Raw genomic sequence first — 6,317 nt, 5'->3', positions numbered from 1 at the left:
GAGAGAGAGAGAGAGAGAGAGAGAGAGAGAGAGAGAGAGAGAGAGAGAGAGAGAGACCCACACACACCTTTTTTAATGTTGAAGGATTACCCTTATGGAAAACTGTCATTTGCCACCAACACCAGAGAAAACCACTAGGAACTCATGCTGCTGCTATTGTTTCTTTGCCATCCCCTCAGCAGTGAGAGTTATGGGTCTGCAGGCATTTCTATTATTGCTTCTCACTCACAAGGCCTCTATCTTAGCTGACGGAAAGGAAATTGCATTGTGCTGGCTAGTAAGTAGTCCAAAGGCACTTTCCTTTAGCATTACAGCAGCTGTATTTTTTTATGGTTATCTGTGAGCTTGGCAAACGATTTCAACAGATAATTCATACATTACAACTCCCTTTTTAAAGTGCATATAGCTCTTCCTCAAAATGGAATAGAAATCATGCAAGAGAAATACACATAGTGTGCATCTCAAGCACTCAGCCACCATCATGATAACAGTACACTGCATGGCGAAGAACCATTGTGAGGAGGGCGTGCAACAGTCGGTCATAGCTCCCTCTGATCATTATGTGTCTCTGGGTTCTGTGTGTGAAAGAATGGGTAAGAAGATGTGGTCTTCAGCTAGGATTTATTTGGCTTACATGTTGTCATGTTGCAGGCACTGGAATCTTCTCATCAAGTTACATAACTACAATATTGAAAGAGGACCTTCTGCTTCATCACACCCTTCCATTATGGATACTTGTTTCATAGATCTCACATCTGTTGTGTAAAACGGAGTGATTTGAATCAGCACTCACTGAGAAACTCCTGACCCTGGCTATCAGCTGCCAGTTCTGAGCTCAGCTTGGTGATTCTGCTGTGGGTCATACCTGGCCTCAGCTGGGTAGCTTCAGGCAGTGGGTGGGTCAGCCAGAAGCAGGCTGATCTTGGAGGGCTTCATCCACATGCCTGGTAGTTGACCTCCAGTGCAGAGAAAGTATCTACATCATCGGTACGCGATGCCAGGCTTTTCACTGACTGCTGGGTTCCAGAAACAGAAAAGATGGCAACACCCAATGAGCACAGTTTTCCAAGGCCACTGTTTGTGCCGTGTTTGCTAAAGCAATGCACATGAAGAAACTCACATGCCAGGAGGTAAAGTGCCATGATCATCTCTTGGTGAGAGGGATGATAATTTATTAATAAATTGAAGCATATACACCCTTTTTGTTTGAGTTTAGGTGAGGCATGTCCATTGTAGCCTGTGATAGCTCTGAACTTATTCTCCTACCTTGGTCTCTTAATGGCTGGGATTAGAGGCATGTGTCATTGTGCCACATTTTTAAAATGTGGGAATGAGGGTCCCATCCTACTAGCTTCATCTCGGAGCTCCCTAGCATTGAGTCTTGCCTAAAAAGGAGGAGATGGGACTAGGTTATGTGTAAGGCACCTGCATATAAAGAACCAAAAGACTCCTCTGGGAAGTGAGAATTTACCCTAAGAGTGGAGAGTCAGCAGATTGCCCAAGGACATAGTCAGTCAGAAGATTAGCACTTATCTCTCAGTGTAGCACTTCCCTGTCCCACAAAGAGTTCAACCCAAGAAGAGGCTACAATACAAAGAACACAATGGACTTTCAGTAAAGTATCTAGGGAAGATAGATTTAGGGGGTAAAGGGAATATTCATTTTGCATGTACATAAATTTAAGACATAATTTAAACTAGGAGTGAAACATTTTGTTGTTTATTTATTTATTTATTTATTTATTTATTTGTATGCATGCTTTGCCTGTGTGTCTGTGCACTACTAACATGAATGATTCCTGCGGAGGACTGAAGAAGGCATCAGATCCCCAGGAACTGGAGTTACAGAGAGTTGTGAGCCATCATGTGGGTGCTGGTAATTAAACCAGGGTCCTTTGCAAAAGCAGCTAAGCCATCTCCCTAGCCCCTAAAAGTGTCTTATAGGTTTTTTTCCTTCATTGCTGGGTTTGCAATTTAGCATATGTGAGAACGATTAAATGTCACTGTTTCTCTGTCCACATGAAGGAATCCAGTGTGTCCTGTGGGCAAATTGGGTCCTTTAGAGCACTTTGCCTCCAATTTGAAATAATTGTTAATTCATCCTGGCTTAGTTAAAGAATAGACTTTATTGGGGAAAAGAAAGCTGTATTAGGAAGATCACACAGGAAGGAAATGGGTTTATTACTTCCTGTGGTCCCACAAAGAGACCAAGGTGGCTTTGCAGGATGCATAGCATGGGTCCATATTCCAGTATAAGACTGGGATCCCTTCTTGTCTACATCCCCAGAGAAAGTAGAATGGAGCCGCTGCCTTAGCAGCAGAGTATATTCAGGGATCTTAGTCCAGAAAGCCTGGATTTGAGGCCCACTTGTTTATAGATGTTGCTGGAAACCTGAATGCTTAACTTCTGCAGGCCTTGGAGACTGTAGGATGGTGAGGTCTCCCTGCAGCAGTGGATCCTGGACTTGGGTGTAGTTTTTCTGCTGAGAGGTTTCTAGTTCCATTTGTTCATTTTCTTGGTGGACTTTTAGACTCATTTTTTCAGACTGTGTATCACACTGTACTGAGCTACAATTGAGAATCATACGATTTGATGTGTGACTTTAGAAGAGTCGCGTCACCTCCCTGGCTGTAGTTGCAGGTTTTGTTCCTTACTCTGCAGGTTCTTAGGGAACCAAGTGAGCATGGCCAATAGCCACGCAAATTAAAACTGGAGGCAGTGTGGCCAGCAGTGCTGTCAGCACTCTACGTTTCTTGTTAAAAGGTACATCACAGCCAAGGAATGCTGGTGATTTGCCCAAACTGTACCAACCAAACTACATCTTCATAACCAATATAAATTCAGGCCATTCTTTCAAACCTTTGGATCTTAGAATGGAGAATAATGAAAAATTAATGCTTGCGATCTTATCCAGTAAGGTGGAAAGTTTTTTAACATTGCATGTCATCAGAAAGGTAGAATATAGTCCTGATATGAGGAAGAAAGTTTAGTCAAAAATGTAAAGCAAAATCCAGGGAGAAGACATCAAGGGTAGATAGGGTGATCCTACTGGTCAAAATACGAACAAGCCAAACTCTTAAACTCCTTGCTAATCAATGCTTTGTCTTTCCAGATTTCAAAATCTTAGGATAGAGTCCTTCTGAAGGTTAATATTAAATGTTTTTTATTCTAAGTTAGTCTGCATATATATGCAAATACATACACACACACACATATGTAAAGAGAAAGAGAGGGAGAGAGAGAGAGAGAGAGAGAGAGAGAGAGAGAGAGAGAGAGAGAGAGAGAGAGAGAGAGAGAGAGAGAATGATTCTGGGAAAAAATGAACTGAGAACAAAAAGCAGGACGTGGGGATGGGGGTAGGGTGCTTCTGGGAATGGCTTCCTTAGCAAAAAAGGATGACTTGAGAAATGTACCATTTCAGACAGGCTGCATGAAGAGGTGATCCCAAGCTGGTGGCCCCTTCTTGCAACCTAGGAAGTATCTGCTGATAAAAATCAGCCTTTCAATGATGTCATAGTAAGATGTAAACAACTTGTGTCCTGGATGTCACAGAAACACTAAACCCTAAGACCTTGAGTCCCAGGTGTGCTGTTATATGAAGCAGTTATTATTGCTTAAATCAGTTCAGTCAGGGTTTCTCTGACTTGAAGCCGAACACATAATTAAGAGCTGCACTGGTTAAAATCTGTTTTCTTAATTTTTCACCAGAAATTGTGGGTTTAAAGACCCTACTCTAGTTAAATAAAAGCTTTGTTGTACTTTTTAATACAACTTTTAGTAATATATGGTCAAACTACTTCAAGTTGGTGAGCAACAGAAAAATATCAAACACAGATTTCTTTGGAACATTGTGCTAGAATTTAAATTCTGTTCTAGAATTTCTCCACTGCACACAGTCAGAAATTCTTTAGGCATTCTATATATTGTGAATGATGTACCCAATAGCAATCTGAAAACATAGACAGGAAGCCCAAAGTAATTTATGATGCATTTAATTTACTTTTTGAGTTTCCAAGAATAGCTTTGAAATCCTTGTATATAGTTTACCACAAGCTCTGAGGTGGAAAAACTAAGAACATGATAGCAAAATTGTAATTCTTCTGCAAAGGGAATAATACATAAAATCACAAGCAGTGAACCGTGGGGCATGAACCAAGGGGCATGAAACATGTTTGGGTAAAGTTATAATTTGAATCTGAAATGTCCCATAGACTTATGTTTTGAATGCTTGTGCCCCAGCTTGGTGTACTCATTTTGGGAAGCTGTGAAACTAAGGTTGGTCCTAGCAAATAGAAGTAGGTCACTTGAAAGTTTCAGATTGACCCCTAATTTCTGACCCACGCTCTGCTCCCTGTTTTGCCTTGATGCAAAGGGCCTCTATCACACATTCCCACTGCTGTAAGCTCTACCATGTCTTCCTTGCCATGACAAACTAAAACCTTCCGAAACCGAGTCACACGGGCCATGGTGGTTCATGCTTGTAATCCTGGCGCTTGGGAGGCAGAAGCAAAGATATTAGCACAAGTTCTAGGCCAGCCTGGATCATCTTAGCAAGTTTCAGGCCAATCAGGGTTATGTGGTAAAATCTTGACTCAAAAAAACAAAAAAAACCCAAAAAACAAAAAAAAACAAAAAACAAAAACAGGCTCCAGGGATGGCTCAGTGGGTAAAGTGCTTGCTGTGTAAGCATGACAAATCTGAATTCACGTAAAAAACCTGGTGTGGCTGTTTACATCTGTAACCCCAGTGCTTAGGGTAAGGAACAGACAAGTCCTTTGGACTCACTGGCTTGTCATTCTAGCCAAAATGGTAAGATTCAGGCTTAGTAAGAGACATTATAAAAAATTGAGATTATTAGAGGAAGGACTCCATATTGACCTTTGTTTTCCACAAGCACATACATGCACACATTCACATGCATACACACGTAAACACACACACACACACACACACATCAAACAATAAAAAAGTAAAGTAAAAAAACCTGAAAGTATGAGGCAACCTTTAACCTTTCCTCAGGTTGTTTCTATTGGGTCTTGTCTTTGTAACTATTCTATTGCTATGAAGAGACACCATGACCAAGGCAACTCTTATGAAGGAAAGCATGTACTTGCTTACAGTTTCAGAGGGTTACTCTTTTAGTATGGAGGGGAGCACAGCGGGAACAACAGTACACATGGTGCTAGAGCAGTAGCTGAGAGCTACATCCTAATCCACTGACGGGGTTGGGGGGTGTTAGGCCTTGCATGGGCTTTTGAAATCTCAAAGCCCACACACAGTGACACACTTCCTTCAGCAAGGCACACCTCCTAATCCTTCCCACACAGTGCTGTTCCCTGATGATTAAGAATACAAATATAGACCCTATGGGGGCCATTCCTATTCAAACTGCCATGGGTCATAAGAATGCCAAAGTAACTAATGTGTTACCTTTGAGTCATGCTTAGGTTCCTTGGAGGAGGAGGGTGTGGAAATGATGGAGAAGCCAATCAGATTAGAGGAAAGTTAGAGGCATAGGGACTTGTGCCCACCTTTGGTTTAGACTTCTGAGAGGTGCCCACTTCCTCAGCTAACAGTGCAGATAAACAGAATCACAATGCAGAATGTTCCTACAGAGAGGTGAACTACACAAGGAATGCAGGGTAAGAACCAGGCTTGATGAGAAAAAACTTAAAGGAAGGCACTCCATATTGACCTTTGTTCTCTACACACACGTGAGATAGGCTAAGATTGACCCTCTGGTTTTTGTCCTCTCAACCTTCCACATCCATGCCACCACCCAAAAGAACTCTAATATTTACCTGCCCCTGTGATGGCTGCCTTTTGACTTCAGCATCACCCTCTAGGGGCTTCCTGATCTAGTCCCATACTTACTGATGCTCATCCATACCATAAAGCCTTTGACCTTTAGCCCAAATGCCTTTGCCCAGGCTAGTCCCACATCTTAGGTGTCTTTTCTCTTCATCTCTATGAGCTTTTTCTGAAACCCGCCCTAAGATGGCTGTCTACCTTTACACAGTCTCTTTGATTGATTCCATTGCCTCTATCCTCATCACTCTCTCTGTCCTTCAGTGTGTCCAGGGAGTAGAAGGCAGTGCTTGTTTAGCTTAAACTTAGCAACTCTATGGTAGTAGAAAAGTTATGAGCTCTGGAATATTGTGCCCAGTCCTCCCCACAAAGACTCTGGCTGTTTACTTACGTACTTTGCTCTATTATTCTGTAACTGCCTGTGTGACTGCATATTGTCACATTTGGCTCTTCCCACTTTGTGGCATGTGTCTGTGCTGCCCCTAGCAAAGAAAGTGGTCTAGAAGCAC

The 6,317-nt window shown here is 42.1% G+C and overlaps 2 long non-coding RNA genes across 2 annotated transcripts in view; one reads left to right on the top strand and one right to left on the bottom strand.

The window, feature by feature from the left end:
• The window catches only part of LOC116088070, a 19,173-nt gene extending 17,979 nt beyond the window's left edge, over window positions 1-1,194 (top strand). The window contains exon 2 of the long non-coding RNA XR_004117756.1: window positions 652-1,194. This is a non-coding gene — a long non-coding RNA (uncharacterized LOC116088070). The remainder of the gene's footprint in view (window positions 1-651) is intronic.
• On the bottom strand, window positions 603-3,557 carry LOC116088069. Its single transcript, XR_004117755.1, has 3 exons — window positions 3,414-3,557; window positions 866-1,016; window positions 603-755 (listed from the first exon to the last, which is right to left on the bottom strand). It is a non-coding gene; the product is annotated as an uncharacterized LOC116088069 (long non-coding RNA).
• Window positions 3,558-6,317: the final 2,760 nt, after the last annotated feature.

Source organism: Mastomys coucha, unplaced genomic scaffold, assembly GCF_008632895.1.
Source record: "Mastomys coucha isolate ucsf_1 unplaced genomic scaffold, UCSF_Mcou_1 pScaffold14, whole genome shotgun sequence".
In the NCBI taxonomy this organism is placed as follows: Eukaryota; Metazoa; Chordata; class Mammalia; order Rodentia; family Muridae; genus Mastomys; species Mastomys coucha.
Note: the sequence above shows the minus strand (reverse complement) of the source record. Positions and strands in the feature narration are given on the sequence as shown.